Source organism: Balaenoptera physalus, assembly GCF_965194825.1.
Source record: "Balaenoptera physalus genome assembly, chromosome: 8".
Taxonomy (NCBI): domain Eukaryota; kingdom Metazoa; phylum Chordata; class Mammalia; order Artiodactyla; family Balaenopteridae; genus Balaenoptera; species Balaenoptera physalus.
Window position 1 is genome coordinate 50,347,517 of NC_138887.1, and position 23,562 is coordinate 50,371,078.

At 39.2% G+C, this 23,562-nt stretch overlaps 1 long non-coding RNA gene across 2 annotated transcripts in view; it reads left to right on the top strand.

Annotated features, from left to right (window-relative positions):
• Positions 1 to 1,925: 1,925 nt before the first annotated feature.
• LOC309665923 overlaps positions 1,926 to 23,562 on the top strand; it is a 265,959-nt gene continuing 244,322 nt past the window's right edge. For both annotated transcript variants that reach the window (XR_014266765.1, XR_014266766.1), the window contains exon 1: positions 1,926 to 18,120. This is a non-coding gene — a long non-coding RNA (uncharacterized lncRNA). The remainder of the gene's footprint in view (positions 18,121 to 23,562) is intronic.

Genomic DNA, 23,562 nt, shown 5'->3' on the forward strand with positions numbered 1-23,562 from the left:
AGATTCAGGTAGACCCATTATGGTCTAGTTTGATAGCAGTAAGAAAGTCATATTTGAGAGATATTTTTAAGGAAAGGTTGACAAGATACAGATTCAGAGGACAAGAAAGAAGGAATCAAAAATAAAAGTTCAATGACTAAACTTCAGAAACTGGGAATAAAAGAGTAGGAAAGATGGAAATGGGGAAGTGAGGAGAGGAAGCTGGTTTGGGGGAAAAAGTGACATTCTGTTTAAAAATGAAAGTTTGGGTTTATATTAGAGTGTCCAAGTGAACAAATCTGCCATACAGATGGAAATGTGGAACTGATAATTAGGAAAATTGCCAAGCTAGATATATACTTGTAATAGTCATCTGCAGAGAAGGAATAATTAAAATTTTGAGAATAAACTTGCTTTAATAATCTGACAGTGTTATATAAAAGCACAGGTGAAGTGGTGTAGTAGAGATGTCAAGAGTTTTGCTTCTAGGGCAGTGTTGTCCAATAAAAGTTTCTGCAAAAATGGAGATATTCTCTACATTGTCCAAGATGGTACTCACTAGGCATGTGTAGCTATTGAGCACTTGTAATGTGGCTGTCAAGGGAACTGAATTTCTAGTTTTATATAATTTAATTAATTTAAACTTAAAAAGCCACACATGGCTAGTCGCTATCATATTGGAAAGCACATTGCTAGAGTCAAACTACCTAAAGTCAAATTCTGGATTCCCCACACATATAACTTTGGGCAAGCTATTTAATTCTTACTACAGCACTAAGCACAATGTCTACAACTCAATAATACCTCTCTTCCTTTTTGAATTATGTCACTACTTGCTTAATTTTGTCAGTTTAGGACACACAAGCCATATCAATTACCACAAGATGTCAGTGTAACATCATGATTTTAAAAAAAGAGGTGAAGGCAGAGTTAGATATCAAAATGGTGAAGTAGGAGATTTCTACCATCTTCCATCCAAAAAACACTGATTTAGACAATCACTCACAGACAAGAGTGCCTTTGGAGATGTCTGGGGGTAGTCCAGCAGAAAAGTTCCAGCACACTGTTGGAGCAAAAATCTGAGATTGAATGGATTGAAGAGGGTAAGAGGAATAGTTTAACTTTCTCAGCTATGCAGGAGACCGTTAAAGATACCAATTCCTTTCTTGCCCCATCTAGAACACTGAGGTGTGCTGCATGACTAAGGGACAGGGAGTGGCTGGGATAATAGCAGTCAGAGCTCAGAATGGAACATATCAAAGGGATGCAGATCCTACTAGCCATATGGCAGACTCCATCAAGAAGCCAGCTCTTAAGCTGCTTGAGATGCCTTGCCTACAGATCTCCCCAATTGGCCCATGGGTACCCCCAACATTCTGCATGCCTCACCCACAATCTACTACCTCCCAACCCTGTGGCTGGCTCCCTGTGTACACCCCTGAGGATGGTGGAAGCAAAGCTTTGCAAATAGCTAGTGAGCATGTATGCACATGTGTAGAAAGCTGACCCAAGTATACAGGACTGGGAAAAAGCACACAAAAGTGAGAAATGCCCTAGGAAAATAAAGAAAATGAGAAGCTGTCAGAACCTGGTCTGGCTTTGCAGGTTCAAGAGAAGGCATACAGTCTTAAGAATTTCCCTCCAAGAGGGAGTAAGAAGTGTGGAGTAGACATACCCACAGAAAAGGTCTAAGAAAACTTCAGAATCCCTAACAGGGCTGATGGAGTATATTTCTCTCCTGAAGTCAGTCAGTAAAGACTAGAAGAGGTGGCTGCTTCTTCAAATGCAAAGACAGCAATGTAAGACTGCAAGAAATATAAAAAATCAAGGAAACTGGACACTACCAAAGGAACACAATAATTTTCTAGTAAGTGATCCCAAAGAAATGGAGATCTGAGATTTGCCTGATAAAGAATTCAAGAAAAAAAAGAAAAAAAAAAAAAGAATTCAAGATAACTGTTTTAAGGAAGCTCAGTGAGCTACTAGAAAACAGAAAGACAATTCAACAATATCAAGGATACAATACATGAACAAAATGAGAAGTATAAAAGAAACAAAAATCATAAAAAGAGAACCAAACTAATTCTGGAGATGAAGAATGCAATGAATGGAAAAAAATGAAATAGAAACTGTCAACAGCCTATCAATGAAGCAGAAGGAAGAATCTATGAAGTAGAAGACAGGTCATTTGAAATTACCAGCCAGAGGATAACAAGAAAAAATGAAAATAAAATGATAAATGAATGAATGAAAAAGAGTGAAGAAGGTGAAGAAGGCTTACATGAACTATAGGATACTATCAAGAGAAATAATCTATGTGTTATTAGAGTCATAGAAGGAGAAGAGAGGGAGAAAGGGGTAGAAAGCTTATTTTAAGAAATAATGACTGTGAACTCCCCAAATCTGGGGAGAGATTGGACATTCTAGTTCATGAGGCACATAAGTTTACAAACAATTTCAACTCAAAATGATCTTCTCCGAGACATATTATGATAAAATTGTCTAAAATCAAAGACAAAGAGAGAATTTTAAAAGCAGCAAGACAAAAGAAATTCCTCACGTATAAGGGAACCCTCTCATAAGGCTAACAGCAGATTTTTCAGCAGAAACCTTGCAGGCCAGGAGAAAGTGGGATGATATATTCAAAGCACTGAAAGAAGAAAACTGCCAACCAAGAATACCTTGGCAAAGCTGTCATTCATAAATGAAGGAGAGATAAAGACTTTCCCAGACAAACAAAAGCTGAGGGAATTCATCACCACAAGACCTGCCTATGCTGACAGGAGTTCTTAAAGCTGAAATAAAAGGACATTAATTAGTAACATGTAAATATATAAAAATATAAAAAACACAGGTAAAGTTAAGTATATAGTCAAATTCAGAATAGTCCAACACTGTAATATGGTGGCACTACTTAACTCTAAGTATAAAGGTTAAAGGACAAAAGTATTAAAATAACCATAGCTACAATAATTAGTTAATGGATATGCAATATAATAAAAAGAGTTAAATTATTACATTAAAACATAAAAGGGGGGAAGGAGTAAAAGGGTAGAGTTTCTAGATGTGATCAAAATTAGGTTGTTATCAGCTTAAAATAACTGGCAAATGATGTTTTAAATAACCCTCATGGTAACCAGAGAGTAAAAACCTACAGTAGATACACAATAGATAAAGAGAAGGGAATTAAAGCCTACCACTATGATAATCATGAATTCACAAAGGAAGCTAGCAAGAGAGGAAGAGAGAAGCAATGGAACTACAAAATAGCCAGAAAACAATAAGATGGCATTAGTAAGTCCTCACCTATCAATAATTACTAAAATGTAAACAGATTAAATTCTCCAATCAAAAGGCATAAAGTGGCTGACAGAATAAAAAAACCCGCAAGACCCAACTATATGCCTACAAGAGATTCACTTCACCTTTAAGGACACACATAGGTGCAAAGTGAGGGATGGAAAAAGATATTCCATGCAAATGGAAATCAAAAGAGAACAGGGGTAGCCTCATTTATATCAGACAAAATGGACTTTAAGTAAAAATTGTAACAAGAGACAAAGAAGGTAATCATTATATAATAATAAAGAGGTCAATTCATCAAGAAGATATAACAATTGTAAATATGTATACACCTAACATTGGAGCACCTAAACATATTAAGCAAATACTAACAGATCTAAAGGGAGAAACAGAGAACAATATAATAATTGTAGGGAACTTCAGTATCTCACTTTCAACAGTGGATAGATAATCCAGACAGAAAATTAATAAGGAGACATTGGACTAGAATTTTACTTTAGACCAAATGAACCCATCAGACATATACAGAACATTCCATCTGACAGCAGCAGAATACACATTATTCTCAAGCATGCACGGAACATTCTCCAGGATATATCATATGTTAGCTCACAAAACAAGTCTTAGCAAATTTAAGAAGATTGAAATACCAAGTATCTTTTTGGACCATAATAGTATGAAACTAGAAATCAATAATGGAAGAAAACTGGAAAATTCACAAATATGTGGAAATTAAGACAACATACCCCTGAACAAACATTGAATCAAAGAAGAAATCAAAAGGGAAATTTAAAAAGTCTTGAAACAAATGAAAATGGAAACACAACATACCAAAATTTATAGGATGCAGCAAAAGTAGTTCTAAGAGAGAGGATTATAATGATAAATGCCTACATTAAGAAAAAGAAAAATCTCAAATAAACAACCTAACTGTACACTTCAAGGAACTAGAAAAAGAACAAACTAAGCCTAAGCTAGTAGAAGGAAGGAAATAAGAAAGATCAGAATGTAAATAAATGACATCGAGACTAGAAAAACAACAGAAAAAAAAGAAACTAAGGGCTGATTTTTTAAAAAGATAAACAAAATTGGGACTTCCCTGGTGGTCCAGTGGTTAAGACTCCGCAGTTCCACTGCAGGGGGCATGGGTTCGATCCCCGGTCAGGGAAACTAAGATCCCGCATGCCACACAGCATGGCCAAAAAAATAAATAAATAAACAATAAAGATAAACAAAACTAACAAACCATTAGGTAGACTAACTGAGAAAAAGAGAGGAAAGACTCAGATAAATAAAATCAGAAATGAAAGGAGTTATTACAATCAATAACACAAAATACAAAAGATCATAAGTCTACTATGAAAAATTACATACCAACAAACCAGATAACCTAGAACAAATGGATAAATTCCTAGAAAGAGATACAATCTATCAAGATTCATGTCAACCAATCAAGAATCATGAAGAAGTAGAAGATCTGAACAGACCAATAATAAGTAAGAATATTCAATCAGTAATCAAAAACCTCCCAAGAAAGAAAAGGCCAGGAACACATGGTTTCCCTGTAAATTTTACCAAGCACTTAGAGAAGAATTAATGCCAATCCTTCTCATACTCTTCCAAAATTTGAAGAGTAGGGAACCCACCCAAACTCATTTTACAAAACCAGCATTACCCTGATACTAAAGCCAGTATGGAGGTTGCTCAAAATATTAAATGTAGAACTGCCATAATGATTCAGCAATCCCACTTTTGGGTAGATATACAAAGGAAATAAAAACAGCATATTGAAGAGATATCTGCACCTCATGTTTATTGCAGCATTACTCACAATAGCCAAAATATGGAAACAACCTAAGCATCCATCAACGGATGAATGGATAAAGAAGATGTGGTATATGTATACAATGGAATATTTTCCTCCATGGAAAAGGAGGAAATCCTGCTATTTTTAACAACATGGATGGATCCATTATGCCAAGTGAGATAAGTCAGACAAAGACAAATACTACGTGATCTTACTTATATAGGCATGCCTCGTTTTACTGCATTTAGCTTTACTGCACTTTGCAGATATTGAGTTTTTTACAAATTGAAGTTTTATTGCAATCCTGTGTTGAGCAAGTCTATCAGTGCCATTTTTTTCCAAGAGCATTTGCTCACTTCATGTCTCTGTTTCACATTTGGTAATTCTTGCGAAATTTCAAACTTTTTCATTATTATTGTATTTTGTTATGGTGACCTATGATCAGTTATATCTGATCATAGTATTGCAAAAAGATTACAACTTGCTGAAGGCCCAGATGATGGTTAGCATTTTTAGTAATAAAGTATTATTTAATTAAGGTATGTACATGTTTTTAAAGACATAATACCATAGCACGTTTAATAGACTATAGCACAGTGTAAACATAACTTTCATAATTTTGGGGAAACCCAAAAATTTGTGTGACTTGTTTTATTGCAGTGGTCTGGAAACAAACCTGCAATATCTCTGAGGTATGCTGTATGTGAAATCTAAAAAAGTTAATTCATAGAAACAGAGTAGTATGGCTATTTCCAGGGGCTGGGAAGTGGGAGAAATGGGGAGATGGAGATGATAGCCAAAGGATACAAATTTGTGGTTAGAAGATAAATAAGTTCTGAAGATCTAATGCACAGTAGTGTGACAATATTCCACAATCATGTATTATAAGCTTTAAGGGTGCTAAGAGATTAGATCTTAAACGTTCTCACACAAAATGAAATTATAATTATGTGATGTGCTAGAGGTGTTAGCTAATGCTACAGTGGTAATCATATTGCAGTATATAAAGGTATCAAATCAACATGTTGTACACCTTAAACTTACACAATGTTGTATGTCAATTATATCTCAATTAAAAAAAGATAAGAGTTGACAAAGGAAGAAATTTGACTGAATGTTAAAAGAAGAGAAGGTACTTTAGCTAGATAGATTTAGGAAAACTATTAAAAACAATTATTACATTATTTTAAAGATAGAGTACAATAGAAATAAAATGGTATTATTCTTTTAATCTTTATGGAATTATTGGATACTAACATTCATCCCAATACTAAACAATGTCACCAATATAAGACATATTTTTTAACTTTTAAAATATATTTGAGCCATGAGTCCTTTCAGGAAAAAAAGCCCCATTTAAAATTCTTCATAACTTATGAGAAAGAATTAAGAGCAGAATATCAGTTTCCCATCTCAAATATTCCTGAGGGTGAAAAAGCTCCAAAATCATATACAATTTTCAGATCTAACAAAGAATATAAAAACTATGGAGACGAGGAAAAAAAAGTATTGTGGGAAAATATCTTTGTCTTTTACTTAGAAAAATGTCTACTCAGTAAGACAGATGTGCTCTGTAATAACTGTAGGACCTGTTAGCAGCTGACAGTGTTTGGAAAATTATGGTTCTTCACTGTTGTGTTAGACTTTTAAATTTTCACTGCTATAGTCAATAAAAATGTTTTAGAGTTATTCTTTTATACTGGAAGTTTGATATTTGATATTCAGCAAAATATCAACTTTATGACAACCTCTGGCATTGGTACAAAGTATAAATATTATGTGTGTATATATACAGATATATATTCAAAACACTTCTAATATTATGGGAGCATAACACAGTAGGAACTTTTGTGAGAAAATTCCTTTGTGAGAAAGTTCCTTTTAGTGACACCGTGGTCACTTAATGGCCTGCAGTATCAACCAAATTCTCAGTAGGCTTTGCTTACCACATTTCCTCTGAATTCTAACCCTTGTTCCTCTAAAATCCATGGGAATAGATTGGTCAGTTTACTTTGGTTTGAGCCTAAATGAATGCTTTAAAGTGACTCTTTAAAGAAACCCATTAAAAAATCCTCCCACTCTGGAAGTGTTTTGCCAAGACTAACTCAAAGCCACAAAAGATTTAGGGTTGGTTCCAAACTGGAACCTGTAAGAACTGTGTGCGTCTTTAACTCAGCAAAAACTCCATGTTTAACAGAAACTCAGAATATTAAACATCAGAGTATAAGGTAATTTTCCAGATCCCAAAGCATTTGGTATAAAGCCATGGAACTCTACGAGGGAATTCTCGAAGTGAAAGTCTTTCTTTTGAGTGAAATGAAAGGATCACAGTGATCCCTGGAGAAGAGACAAGGTCTTGGACAGGGCAGAAATCTGACCCTGCCATGGAGTCATTTTGTGATCTGGGCCTAGCTACATAGTTTCCTCATGTTTACTCTGTTTCTTAATAAAGTAAGTGGTTATAATACTGACTAATAATTTGTCCATTAGCTATCTCTTCACATTAATAAAAAATTTATTGCTTTACTCTTTAAGTTAGCAACAGTAATAACAGTTCCTATACATTAGCAGTACCTGTAGCATGTGTGGGTGGGTGGTTTCTTATATACTAGCTCTATTCTGAGCATTACTCTGCTATACACTGTACAAAATATTTTATGGAGGCGTCAATAAATATTAGATATTATTATTGCTATTATGAAAATTATCTTATTTAATCATTGCTTTATTAGTCTCATTTTTATAAGAAGCTATTGAGGCTTAGAAGACTTAAATAACATTGTCAAGTTAACACAACTATTAAAGTGGCAGAGCCAAATTTGTCTACTCCAAAACCTATGCTCTTAACCACTACTACTCTGCCATTCTACAAATTTGAAATTCACCTTGAGCTCTGAAGTTTCAAGAAGCATTCGGGGGCACACTAATTCCTTGGCTTCAAAAGGCAAAAGAAACTCCTACTCTCTCAACCACTTTGAGGCTCATTTTTTCCCACTGAGCCTATGATCAAATGATCATGGCAGCAGACTGAGATTAAACCTCATTTTAAAACTGGAACAATAATCTGTACTCTCTACCTCACATGCACATTGTGAGGATATAATTAAATGATGTGATTGAAAGAGCTCTGGAAACCATACAACAATTTCTTTACAAATGTATAAAACATCAGTCGGTTGTACCGTCTCCACTCTTATCCTTGCTCTTTGCTGGGTACTGGGTTAAATGCATTATATACAAATGCTCCTTTAATCCTCATCACAATTTTGTGAAGTGGCATTATAATTCCATTTAAAAAATGAGGAAGTGTTTAACTTGGTCTGACTTGGATAGTCAGTAAGTGACTGAGCTGGAAATTTTACCCATTTATGTCTCGATCAGATGAGGTGGTATCAATAACATATCTATACCTAGGTATCCAGATCTACCTATCTATAAATGTATATATACTGTATACATGAACTTAATATTATCAACCCGATGTTTAGAGAGAAGCTGCTACTAGGAGATACTTTAGGACCCAAAAGCTGGCAGCTGACTGCATACATGGCTCAACAATGAGTCTTCCAAAGCAGGCAAAGTAGGCTAGTGGTTTCCCTGTGATTATTATATTGTGATTCTTGGAACACCTGTGTCAGGATACAAACTTCCTGATAAAAATGCAGATTCTTGACCCTCTCTTCAGACTTTTGAATTAGAATCTGTGGAGAGTATGGCCCATGAATAGACATTTTTAACAAGCTCTACAAGTGATTTTATTCAAATTAGAGTTTGAGGTCCATTGCATAAAGTAATGGGCACCTGGCTCTAACCCTGGTTGTTTTTATATACAGATTTTTTTTCAAGTCCCTCTTCTAAATGGAGGAAAAATAACTTCTCTGGGACAATGATGTTTTTATTTCATAATATGAATTATGAAAGGTTACATTTATGTAGCTCTTGTGTGTAAAATCTCCCAGCCAGGCAGCCAGGCATTTATAAATATATTTTGTCCACATCCAGGCCATCAACTCCATTCTCATTTAAACATCAACTAAAAGAAAATGCATAATTTGCCACAAGATTAATTTCCTCCAGGGAAGGAAACACTAGCTAGTCACATGTGAGGGTCACTTGCTTCTTAATAGCTCCTTCCTAAATAAATTACAAGATAAACCACCAGTTCTGAATGAACAATTAGGGAAGTTGTTAGAAGCAATGTCTTTCCCCTTGAGTTTTGTAAAAATTTCTGGAATCACTTCTAATCTACAAAAGGGAAAATTATTTTTCCTTAGGTGACTCACAGTGTTTTATTCATATCAAAAAGAGATTATAGAGATTATTAGACCACTAATCCAACTCAATAAACTTTGATTATTACTGAGTTTTTCCTAAAGAATATGGAAGTGATTCATTCCAAAATAGTCTCAGTGGGGTTGAATTTTCCTCTCTTGAAGTCTTACTTAAAAAGAAAATGTTTCACAAGGAAACCTCTGAATATTGTAGAAACTATTAGATTAATAATACATTTACTATTAGAAGCTATTTTGCTCAATAGTTAATAGGATTAGGATGTATTTTAAAATGTACCCAGGATTTATTTTAATCAGATATGGTAAGACATATAGACACAGAAATGACTTTCATGAAGGAAGAAGTTCATACTCACAGATCCCTAGAAACATGAAGCATACTTCTCCATCAGTGCCACCCAAGAAAGCACCAGGGTTGGAAAGCAGGCAGAGGAAGCAGAGGAAACCGTGTGCAAGAGCCTTTACTGTAGTTTCTGTGAAAAAGGCAAGGCAAAGCAGGATAAGCAGGCTTAGAATTGGCTAGTGTGAATAATTTCAGTGGACTCTGGGGTGTAGGGGCTTCTCTAGTCGTCTGGCACCTTACCTTCCTTGTGGTGATTAGGGCAGAAGGATAGTGGCTTGTTCAGCATGTGATAGCCTAATAAAGGAGATGGTTAAAGGTATGGGCTCTGGATTTTATATGGCTTGCATATAAAAGGAGTACTCCAGGATGAATTGTCTGCTCTCTCTAGGAATTAGCTAACCATAGGAGGAGTAGTCCCTCTAGGGCCAATAAGGCCCCAAGATGTCAAAGCATCAGAAAATAAAGAAAATAAAAAAACATGACTAACACAGAAGTTCTTGTGCTATTGCTATAAAACAAGACAAATTCTTGTATTCATATATTAGATGTACTTGTAGCATATGTGGGTGGGTGGTTTTCTATATACTAACTCTATTCTGAGGTAATGTGTTAATGTACTACTACTTCTCCAGGAGTTATAGGGCACTTTTTAAAAACAATAGCTTTAAGTTCTTCATAGACTGAGTATTATAGTGACATTTTAAATTTAGAGCAAGAAAAAAGTTAAACTTTACAGCAACATTTGGCATCCAGGTCCATCTGTTCTGAAATTCTGTGTATGACCAAAGAAGTAATAATTGGAGCAGCAAAGAATTGAATATCATGAGTTAAGGATGGAGAAGACCTGCTTGAGAAACTTGTAAATCTAAGGAACGGCTACATCACAACAGCTGCCACTACAGGCATGAAGGTGAGGGGGGGGAGCTAAGATTCTATTGGTTTCTTGATGAAAGGAATACTTTCTCACACAGAGCTAATGCTATCTAAAGAATCTCTGAGAAAAGTGGAACTGGGTAAAGAGCTCAGGCATGGAGTATATCAGAATGTAGACAAAAGGGACAGGAAGGGAGAGTCAGAAAAGCTTAGAAGAAAGGCTCTTTGAGCACGGCATTCCTCCATTTTCCAAAGGTCCTCATCTGGTCAGAAATGTGGTTTTCCTTTTACCTTCCTGGAACACCTACGACAGATTTTATGTTTCTTGGAGGTCTGGTTTCTAGTACCATAGGAACTTCTGTAGGTGACCAAAAGGCCTCAACATCAAAGGCAACAATGGTATGGCATGAATTGTTTTAGCACTGGTAGTCTGAACAAGGTTACCTACCTGGTTTATTTTGCAAATTTTATGTGTTAAAAGTTGAATATTCCTGACTACAGTGTATTAGTTAGGACTCTAGGTTACAAGTGACAGAAATCCAGGGCCAAATAGTTTAAGCAAAAAACAAAGTCTTTGGGTTTGCTGGGACTAGGGACTAGTTTATTTTCTCCAAGTCTCACCCTACCAGTAGATGTGGAAGTCTGGTGGGTCAAAGCACTCGTGTTAGAAACCCCAAGGTATGCACTGGATTAGGATGATCTTACCTGTAGGTTTTCCTGGGTGGGAACAAAGAGGCAGAATTCTGAAAGGTTTTTTTTTTTTTTTTTTTTAAGTTATAGGGAATAAAGTTTATTTTGGCAGAGAGTGTTCAACAAAATTAAAGTCACATACATTAGTAACAAAACTCAACATCCTTAATTTGGTATGTGTGACACATTTTCTTGCTTTCCTGTGTTCTGCTAAATCACCATAACCTAAACTGCTTTATAAAATTGATGTGCTGAAATTTAATTTTACTGTTTTCACCTATGCTCTGATTCCAAACAAAACTTTTCATAAGCTTCTTCTATCTCTGGGTCCATCTCATCTGGAGAAGAAAAATGCTTCCTGGTGGATTCTGGGATCATGAAAGTCAATCAGGAAGCCCTAATTTTTCTTTTTAAGCTGCCTAATAAATATTTATTGGCCACCTAGTTTGTGTTGCTTATTGAGGGTGTAGTGCATAATAAACGGAGGAGAGCCTTTGTCTTCAAGTTGCTCCAAGGCTAGTAAAGACTATATTAGATGTTAAAATGGTAAGAATAAATATTCTTCTTGATCTCAGCAAAGGGCCAAAAATGATTATGAGGAAATAACCTCCAACTGGAGGCATGTTCTGAGTGGGGAACAGGATAACATCTCTTGGACAAGTCTGCTGTTCCAATGAGACTTTCTGTCTCTGGGAATGACCTCAATTTCTCCACTGTTAAAACACCCTGTGTCTGTAAGTCTCATAGAGGTCCCTGGATTTTGTAAAGAAAGATACCCTAGCTAGTTTTTTGTTTGCTATCAGATGTTGTTTATTGGCTGATTAAAAAAAAAAATCTTAGTTTAAGGAAGCTGATCCGTAAGAATCAATGCCATTAAGTCACTATTCTAATTTGGTAACTCAATCAGCACTGCTGGCTCCTGTGGGGAGTTTGGGGTGGAAGGTGAAGGAGAGTCATGACCCAAAGACTGGCATGACAGATGTACTCTTTTGTGAGGGATGTGATGGCTAACAGATGTAGCCATAGGACAAGATGTGCCCTTATCATATGATGGGCATCAGTAACACGGCTTTTCACAACTACCTTAGGAATGCTTAAAATTAGTTTTAAATGGCTTTGAGCCATAAAATTGTGAGAGTCACCTCATATCTCTATGCTTTAGCTTGCTCATCAGCTAAACAAAGGAGTTTCCTGGATGTTCCTAAAAACTCTGGGCTCCAAAATTTTATGTTTCTAGGGAGGCTTCAGGGATGCAATGGAATATACATTAGTTTGTAGCCAGAAGATGTGGGTTTGACAGTAATTTCTACCTGTTTGTTACATCACTTTAGGCCAGCGGTTCTGAACTGGGGGTAATTTTGTGCCGCCCCCCACTTCCTCCTCCAGAGAACATCTGGCAATATCTGCAAACATTTTGTTATAATTGGGGGTGGTCGTTCATCTAGTGGGTAGAATCCATGGTTGCTGCTAAACATCAGGCAATGCATAGGACACAGCCCTGCAACAAAAATTATCCAGACCAATAATACTTAACGTTTGGAAATACTGATGTAGATAAATCACCTCAATCTTGGCTTCTGCATTTTGTTGAATACTGTTTTTGAGGATAGTAAATGAGATAGTTGTGAAAGCACACAGTAAATGACGAAGTGTGGCAACACTTGTGGTCATCAGTCTGAGTGTTGCCTTCACAGTGACAGTGGCAGAAAGGGAAGTCTGGAAGTGGAGCGGAAGCCTCTGGGACACAGCAATGAGGGGAGATCACTGAGATGTTGCCACCTGGCAAATACTGCTTCCTTGACGATTTTGTTACTCTTTGCTCCCCCTCCTTTTGTGGCCTCTTTGATGGAATTTCCTGGAAGGCGTATGTGACACTGACATCTGGGTACTGCTGTGGCTGAGATCCTGTGCTTTGAAGTTAGACAGACTTGAATGTGAATCATGCTTTACCACTTCTGTGTGACTCAACTTTTCTGGCACCCAGATTAATATAGGTATAATATTTCCTACTTCATAAGGCTATCTTGAGGCTTCATGTTAAGTCAGAGCCTGTGATCACAGAATAAATGGGTGCTGTCGTCACTGTTATTTCTGCACTCAGTGCTATATAGTCACTTTAAGTATCTCTCCCCTTTACTTTTCCTCTTTACTTTTCTGTCACCCATCTCTTTCCCCGGCTGAGCAAACTTTCATTACGACTTTCTTATGAACAAATCAATACCTGTTCTTCCCTGGTTAATATTAGTCAACTCAATCTGTATTAGATTGAGATACAAAAAATGAAGTTTCTAACAGAAAGTTATATAAGCAATCAATAAAAATTCCCTGCTCCCTGAAAAAAAAGGGGAAGTTATTGACTACAGGTTGCAGAATTTTGTTGTTGAAAAGGATCTATAGCTCAGGTTTTCCTGCCTGGTTTTGTCAGAATCTCAGAGGAGCTTTTAAAAATGCAATATCTGGAACTCCATCCCAGTCCTGGTGAATGAGAATCTTTGGCATAAGGCCCAGAACTATGCATTTTCTAAAAGCTCTCTGGGTTCTGAGATGCACGGGAACATTTAAAAAATAGAGACAGTAGGGTTCCACATGAGACTTACTGTACAGAATCTCTGGAAAAGGATAAAATAACACACAGACATACACATAAAAATATATCCATAGTCTTACTTGATCTTTACCACAATCCTGAGCTTAGGCTGGAGAGGATTGTTACCTGTAATTTTGGGGTTGAGTCTTAGGACTAAGAGAACATAGGTGATCTGTTTACAGTCACAAAAGACAACACATTTCAGCATTTGTTCAAAATATTTGCTGACCTTCCCTACTTTGCCCTTCTCTGGAGCTCTACCCCATGAGAGCAGTATACTTACTGTTCTATAGACATCAGGCTTGACCCTATAACTTGCTTTGATTGAGGAGTGTGAGTGCAAGAGGCCCATGCCACTTCCAAGCAGAAATCTTGAGGCATTTCATTGGTCAATTTATTTTTTCCTTCTGCCACCAGACTACCATGTCCCTGTCAGTGGCTGCTATTTCAGTCAAGTTCACAGAATGAAAAAGACTTGGAATGCAGTTGCAGTCAACCTGCAGTGGTCATTAATGTGAGCACAAAAGAGACCTTTGTTTAACTTTATGGGATTTTGGGATGATAATCCCCACTCTCTACTCCCTTCTCCTATAACAGAAAAAAGAGTGAGAATTTGAGCCCAGGTCTTCTGTCCATGACTTGCTGTTTCTGTTATAATTCTCAGCAGGAGAAGAGAGTTATATCTGATCTAGGTGGAAAGGGGATTATTTGCTCCCTTTGCTAGGGCGGCAACTGGGGGAAGGTGTGTTTTTGGTATGCTCAGCTGGAATTTAGAATAGAGATCTCAAATTTCTTCCAACCCAGAAATTCTATTGTTCTTTGACACTCCTGAAGAAACATCACTGTCCATTGTTGCTACTTGGGCTAATACAAGTTGTGGGGCTATATAGTTGAGGTTTAACTGTGGCATTAATCTGGGATTGACAGGGAAATAAATCACCATATATAACATCCCTTATACGGAAAAAAGTTTTCTAAGTTCCCAATAATAGGCAAAAAGGGTAAACTTTTGAAACAAGTTCTTGCTTTACCTTAGGGTTCAGGTAAAGCTCAAATGATATTTTCTAAAACAAAAACCCCATACATTTAAAAAGGGTGTTATTCACATTTCGCCCACAGGGGGGCCACACAAGTCAGTACTTAATATTTTCTTTTTTTTTCAATGTTTCTAATATTTTATTATTATTATTTTTTACATCTTTATTGGCGTATAATTGCTTTACAATGTTATGTTAGTTTCTGCTGTATAACAAAGTGAATCAGCTATACATATACATATACCCCCATATCCCCTCCCTCTTGCATCTCCCTCCAATCCTCCCTATCCCACCCCTCTAGGTGGTCACAAAGCACCGAGCTGATCTCCCTGTGCTATGCGGCTGCTTCCCACTAGCTATCTATTTTACATTTGGTAGTGTATATATGTCCATGCCACTCTCTCACTTCGTCCCAGCTTACCCTTCCCCCTCCCCATGTCCTCAGGTCCATTCTCTACGTCTGAGTCTTTATTCCTGTCCTACGCCTAGGTTCATCAGAACCATTTTTTTTTAAGATTCCATATAAGTACTTAATATTTTCTTGTGATAAACTTGTTTACATATTTATTCCTAGTGCTTTTTTCTCCCTCCAGAAATCCAGGTTGTCTCACAATTTATAATGAGCTAAAGAGGTTGTTTTTCAAGTTCTCTATATAAAGATAATTTCAGTCTGCTTCAGTTCTTCTAAACCCTTCATTACTATTCAAATTTCAATGTCTATGGTAGATTAGAATTTCTATTTCATTTTCAGAGATTTCAAGTAGTTTTCCCAAACTCATTTTTCTATAGCTTAAGCCTCTGAAACCAAGAGACATGAGGTAATTTTAATCAGAATCAAAATTAGTTACCGATGTTCCTAAATTTAAAAACCAGGATTTTGTTTTTAAAAGATATCAAATTGGAAACACGATGATAATAATTCTTAGCAAAATGTAAATAATAATAATAGTAGCTATCATTTATTGACTACCTACTCTGGACCAGAACTTTTTGGTACATGATTCTATTTAATCCTCTCCAAAGCAGCTTGGCAAGGTATATGTCGTCTTCATTGTTTGGGATGAGTCCCAGAGATGTTAGTTGTCATAACTACCACATGACTTTAACGGAAAGACCTGGCATTTGATCCCAAGTCCCTCAGAAGCCAAAGTCCACAAGCTTTCCTCTACACCACAGTGCCTCTCCCATTTGGCTTTGAAATGAGTTTCTACTCTGGCTATCATATTTATCATCTCAAGTTTCTTCCTCAATTACATATTTTATTTCCAAAATAAATATTTATGCACATAAACCTCTATCTCAACAGGAAGCACAGAATTAAAAATCGCATAATCACCATGAAAGCTTCAAGTGATCTTCCTACGGGAAAGGGAAGTTGTGGTTTGCAAGGAGCACATGCAGGGACCCCTTACCAGCAGTTTGTGGGCCACTGGACCACAGGAGAGTGGGGGAAGCACTGGGAAGGCAGAGATCATAAATTTGCATTTGAAGTCCCTTCATGAGCAAGCGTAATTGATAGGAATCATTTGGGTTCATCGCTTAATCTATATCGTTCTCCTTATAAATGCAACTATTAAAAAAGTCAGAAGAATCCATGCAAACTTTCAACCACTAGATGTCACTGTTGCTTACGAAATGGAATTGCCCACTCAGGTGAACTCTAATGTTCATCAAGAGATTAAACACATGTGGCTCCTGACAAGGATCTTGTGTTTTTCTTGGAAGAGACAAGACGCACCTGTGTGAATAGTTACAGAGTAGCAAAGGAGTGTGCATTCATTCGTGGCTGATTGCAAATAGGAAGGGTAGAGGTAACCGGAGCTGTAAGATCTGAGAGAGAGAAATAAATGTAAACTAGAGTCGCTGTGGAAGTTTCCACAGATGTGTGACTAAGGTGATGTTCTAATGATGAGTAAGAGCTGGCCAAGGTAGGAAGAGAGCAAGCTGATTCCTACGAGGAGCGACATGAGCACAAGCAAGGAGGTGGAAACAAATACTGATTTCTGGTGAAGGGGAAGATTCCTTTGGGGAAGAGTGGGAGTTGGTTGTGGAGGAGACAGATTGTATAGAAACAGAAATAACAAATAACAAAGAGGAGGAATTTATTCTCCTTCCTGAATGTGCCTCCAAAAGTTTTTGAGCGGAAGAATGATGTGACGAACATTTCACTGCAGGAAGATGAACTGTTTGGGTACTGGGGTCAGGTACCAACGAAGGATCGTGACTTCTCGAGCTGCGTGATTTGAGTTTTCTTCCCCGTGTAATTACTTTATCCCGGTCCTTTCGCCATTTTTTCATGTTCCCTTCCCGCCAAATCTCGATCTGGCAAGAGCAGAGATAACCCCTCCCCCCTTCCCCGCGCCCAACATAAAACTGGCACCTGTCTGTCTTCCTATAGAGCAGGGGCATCTGCTTGTCTCGTCCCCAGAGACTTGCCTTCCTCTGCTTGACCATTTTTCACATAATCTGAATTTGTGCTCTGATGTATTCAGCCAGTCAGCTCCCCTTTAGGAAAAAAAAAAAAAATCAAAGCTAGGCTTTCACCTCAGTGAGAGAAACGTCTGCAAGCAAAGGCGCCTCTATGCCACTTGTCCTGAACCAACTGGGCGACAGTTTCAGGGATTTTCTTTTTTGCCCAAACGTCACCTAATAAAGATCTGAGAGCATGAGGGAAAAAAGGAAAAAAACAAACAAACAACTTTCAGACTTTCAGCTCCTTTACTTAGGCGCTCTGAGGAGAGTGCGGAGGGCGGCCAGCGAGGGGAGAAGGCAGCGCTTCTTGAGCCCCATGAGGCAACCGGTCGGTCCTCACCTCCGTCCGGCAGGCAGGCGGACCTTGCTGGGGTCAAAGCAGACGCGGAGCCGTTGGCCTCTCGGGCTTTCACAAGCCTCTCAGTTTCCCGGGCGCCCACTCCGGCATCCTGTCCTCAGGCAGAGAAGCCACGAAAGGTGTTGCCGAGGACCCAGATGATGGAGAAGCCACAGGGCGAAGACGAGCAGCACGTTCCGGAGGCCCACAAACGCTCGCCGCCGTCACCCTGGGAGCCCGGGCTCCTCTCACAGAGGGCGAGTCCTCAACATCCGGGTCCGCCGCCGGCGTCCGCTTTCCCGCCAAAGCGAACGTACGGACGCGGCCGTCACAGCCCTGAGGTGGCTGGGTTCCTACTCAGCGGTGTGGACCACCGAAGACCCTGGCAGAGGAGTTCACGGTAAGAAGGCCATGTGCTGTTGTTAAACAAAGCGGACGGCAGCGCTGGTGCCCAAGTGCCAGGCCGTGGCAGAAGACGTGTACGCTCAACGCCAACGGGCGCGCCGCTCCCGCTTGGCTTTCTCTAGTTGAAAATGACGTGATGCCGAACGCAGTGAATTTACAAACCTAGGGGCTTCAAGCTTGTGAGCGGCTTCTCACTGTCCTCAGGACAGAGGCCCTCCAGGCTCCCCTGGTCCCGCGGTTCCAGGCGTCCTGGGTGCTGTGCCTTCTGTCCCGGGGTTCACCGGGCTCCGGCCTGCGAGGCCCCTGCTCGTTTTGTTCTGTGTGGAACGCCCTTCGGTCCCTCTCCCCCGCTCACCGCGGCCTCCAGGTTAACTCATACCCATTCTGCAGCTTCAGCCCAACTGCCACTTCCCTCAGGGCTTTCTTCGTGCTTTTCCTTCGTAGCATTTATCTTCTCGATTACGTCCCATATTTGTGGGGCTTTGGTAAACCTCTGTCCCTCGTATTAGAACGTAAATTCCTTGGTAACCGGGTTCCTGTCCGGATTTGCTCACCATTGTTTCTCATCTCGTCACTGTGGGAGACCGTGGTGAAGACATTGGTGCTCTGCTCTGGGTCTCTTATGATTCCATGGCAGTGGGAGGGGAGGTGGTTAAGAAACTGAAAATTCAGAGCGAAATTCTTCTAGATAAGAGGGCTCTTATCTTTTTAGCTTCATTCCAAGTTGCCTGAGAAAAGCCACTTTACATTTTATTAACAGGGCACGAAATACTGAGCCACTTGTACTCTGAGCCCTGTAGGGCATAGAAACCTCGGCGTCTTACAATTTTAGGATTAAATGGCATGGGGCTGTGATTGTTGTACTCCGTAAGTGAGATGAAGCTAAGAGTGTTCAAACCGTTCTGAAGACATTCCCACAAACAATAAAACCCTTCCTGAAATGACTGCAGAGCCATTAGGGATTCCTGGTCAAGACGTACAGATTACTGCCTAGAGAAATAGAGGCACCCATGGCAGTCTGGGACAAACAGGTTCAAATGGTCTTTTTTTTTTTTGGCTATGTTGGGTCTTCGTTTCTGTGCGAGGGCTTTCTCTAGTTGCGGCAAGCGGGGGCCACTCTTCACCGCGGTGCGCGGGTCTCTCACTATCGCGGCCTCTTGTGTTGCGGAGCACAGGCTCCAGACGCGCAGACTCAGTAGTTGTAGCTCACGGGCCCAGTTGCTCCGCGGCATGTGGGATCCTCCCAGACCAGGGCTCGAACCCGTGTCCCCTGCATTGGCAGGCAGATTCTCAACCACTGCACCACCAGGGAAGCCCTCAAATGGTCTTTTAATCGAAGAGTCCAATTCAAGCCTTTGGACACAATTTTTAGCTGAGTCCTTGTTGCAGACAGTTCATGAATGTGTTCTTTGGATTTTGTGCAGAGATGACAGGATCTCCCTGTGCCCAACTTGTTGTGTGGATAGTGAATGAGTTAAATTCTTTTCTTGGCTTAATGCTGTTAACCTCCTCCAAGAAAGATATGAGTCAATCAGTGATCTCATCCAGCTGATAGCGTGATTAGATCAGGAATGACAAAATTGTTATGGGAGAGGGCTATATGCATTGTATATTGTTCTTTCCGGTTTATAGCTATGTCAGATTGTGTATTGAAAAAATGATCACAACCATATTTCCACTTCCACATGCTCCTCCAAAACCTTGCCATACACCCTCAAGGGTTGAGGTCTTTGCTCCTCTCTTTGAAACTGGATGGCGTTTTGTGGCTGTCTTGACAAAGAGAAGGTGACAGCAGTGACACTGCATGACTACAAGGCTAAGTCAAAACACGTGATATGGCTTCTACCTGGTTTACTGTCTCTCAGGGTGCTCACCCCCGTAACCCAGGCACCATGTTGTGAAGAAGCTTAAGCCACAGGGACAGGCCAGGGCTAGGCTGATCAGGCCACAGACTCAGCTAAGGTCTCAGCCTATTGCCATTACCAACTCACATATGAGACAGCCTTCATTGATTCTAGCTCTAGCCTTTAAGCTCTCCCAGATGAAGCCAGGCAGCACAGAGATAAGGGGTTCCCGCAAAGCCCTGTCCAAATTGCAGGTTCGTAAGCAAAATAACTGATGTTATAAGACACTAAGTTTTCAGGTGGCTTGTTACACAACAGTAGGTAACTGGAGAAATAGGCCTAAGTAGGGAGCAAGTTATCCTATTTAAGCTTGCCTCTGTGCTTTTGTTGATTCTATTTCTTGGGCCTGAAATACCCTTTGTTTTCTTCCTCTCTCATTTCTTTCACTTGCCTAAACTTCCTGCTTAGCCTTCCTGAATCAACTCAGGTCTTAATGTCTTTAGGAAGTCAGCCATAATCCTAGTCAAATGCCCTGCCTATGTGTGTGAACCTCAATAACAGTCCTAGCCACATGGGCTATCAGGGTCCATTTAAGTGTCTGATGTCTACACCTTATTGGTGCATTCATCTTTGTTTTATTCATCTTTGTATCATTAATCTTTGTACACTCAGGGACTCACATAGTGCCTGGCTCCACCATCTACTACCTGTGTGAACTTAGCCAAATTAATAAGCATATGCAAGACTCCCTTTCCTTATCTGTGAAAGGAGATAAAAGTTCCAACTCATCATGTTTTGTGAGGTTTAGAGGGTAAAGTCATCTAAGGTGCTGACGCATAGTAAATGCTACATAAATGTAGCTATTACAGTTATGAGAGTAACCTCAAAATAAGAGAAACACCAGCATTCCAGAACACATATCCAACAAATGATATTTTGAGACACATTTGTCAGAGTTTTTGACCCCGCTTACCTATTCCTCTGTAGGGCAGCTTGGAACCCATTACCTTTTTTCCGTAATATAATTTTCTTTATACACCACCCACAGAGAGAGGACATGTGTAGCTTTGAAAGGGAACATCAGTTGGATTGATGAATGGATTTTGAAACGTAGAGCAGAGATGAAATTTTTGGAAGCCAGGTGCTTGAGACAGATAAGGTGCTTTAAAGTTCAAGTGCTTGGCTTTGGATATCAGAATCCAAAGTCCTGAGGTAATAAGGCATGGAGATTATGCCAAAATCAAAGAATGTATGATGATGTAAGAGTTAATGGGAGAGACCCAAATCCTGCCCTGTATTCCCTCACTCCCACCTCCCAAGCAGAAGGGAATTGGTTCATCATGTCCCAGGGTTCCAAGGTGTAGCCAGGGGAGACTGGAATACTGTTAGAAACCCCTTGGTTATCTTGGGGCTGGAGTAGCAGAACAGCCATGGCCTGGTGAAGCGCCTGATCTAATAGCTCTGAGGATCTCCTCAGAGTTTTGTGTACCCCAAGGGTGAGAGAAAGGATCCAGTGGAGGTGCAGAAAGAGATCCAATGTAATTGAAAGAACTTGGGGCATAAAAGGAAGACATGGGGAGAGAGACAGAGAGAGGGAGTGTGTGTGGGTGTTTGCATGTGTTTGCTAGAGGCCATTTAACATCAGCACCTGCCAACCCATGAGAAGCATCTATTGAAGAGATTTACAGCTCAGCAGATACCAGACACTGTAATAGTTACTTTTTTCTTGGTATGATTGGTGTAAATTCCCAGGTGTGGGTGAGTAATTTGAATACAATTTATTTAGGCAGAAGCTCATTTTTTCTTCAATTACTCCCCCTTTAGAACAGAAGGGGTCCTTTAGTCTTCAAGTGAATGGACAGCACGGTAATGTCCAGCCGGTTGCAGCAGCAGCCCTCTGCGAGCTCAGTGGATTTAAGGCAATCTAGTGACCATTTCCTGTTGATGGCCCTTCCAACAGCGTGAATCTCTTCAGTGTGGTTTCCCAACAGTCTTAGCCAGCTGCTCCCCAAGAAACCATTGCACAGGCTTTTGTGGAGGCCAGCAGAAATATCCCTCTCCTGGAGACGTGCTGCTTTGTTAGGACTTGCAGCCCTCAGCAACGTCGACCTTCTTATCACTGTAATCTGGAAAAGCACATGCTGTTCTCAACGATCTTGGCAACAGGCTTTATGAGAAAATTTTGTGGAAGTTGTCTTTTCCAGTTATAGTTAAACCACCAGGGTCAGCTTCTACTTTGCAGTCAAGATCCACTGATGAATATAGCTGCAAAGCCTGCAATATCCAGAAATAAAATGCTCTAAACTTTGAATCTTGTGCAATTCAGAAGAGAAACACTATAGGGGAAGTAGTCTAGGGGAGCAGTTCTAAGAGGGGGTATTTATCAGATTGTCTAGTTTATTTTTCTAGCTCCAACAAGTTACCAGCTCTAAGGTCCAGAAAGGTATTTTACTTGTCTGTTCTTCAGTTTTGTTTTCTAGAAAATAGACAAACACTTTCTTGGTGGGATTTTGGAATTAAATGACAAATGCATACAGAACACAGTGACTGGCATTTTGTGAGTTCTCAATGAATGTTGGCTATTGTTATCATGTTTATTATTATTTCTAGCGTTGATGGTGGCAGAAAATGTTGGTTGCCTACCTGTAGACACATCCTGCTTCTCTATCTTCCTTTTAATCTGAGGACTGATTTTGTGTATTTATCTGGGAGCTGTGTGCTGATAAATCTTGATTGAAAACTTCTCACTAATAAGTAGTTCCCCTCTGTTTCTGATGGTATTTCCCCACCTGCTTGAAGGTAGCCATGGCCAGATGACTTGCCGTGGCCAAAGAAATAAGAGAGATGATACTTGTCACCTCAATCAGTGACACTCCAGAAAGTCCCAAGAGAGAACAATGGGTACAGAAACTCCTGCCAAAATGTGATAGACATATAGCATGAATGAAAAATAAACTTTTCAACTTCAGGCCACTGAAGTAATTGGAATGTGTTTGTCATCTGTTACCGTAGCTTTACTTGGCCCATCCCAACTCATATAGACAAGCTAACTGCATAAAACCTATTTCACTCGTAGATAACTATTTCGTATAGCATACTTATGTCATTTTAAAAGTTTATTTTATTTTTTTCAAAAATTATTTTTACAATCAACTGTTTTTTGTATAAATTCCCAGAAATTATTAATTCATAGTTGTTTTGTTCATATCCTGTCACACTGATTTTAGCTTTTGCATTGTGAGTTTTGTGGCTGTTATTTCTAACAAGCTCAATTTGCTTGTGTCAAAATTTGCAGATACAAATTCCGATACGAAGATGTGAGTCTTCTTTAATGTTCTAATCAATAATAAAGTTTTATTAGAAAGGGAGCAGTACATAGAACAAACTCAGGGACTAGATTGATGGATTCCAAAACTGCCTCTGCCACTGCCAGCTGTGTTACTTGGGATAAGTTTCTTAACTTTCTCTGTTTTACTCCTCTCATCTATTAAAAAACAGGGATAATATTAGCATCTAACTCATAGGATGTTTTTATAATGTCCCGTGATAAGTCTGTGATTAATCCTATGATGAGAGTTAACACATGCATACCT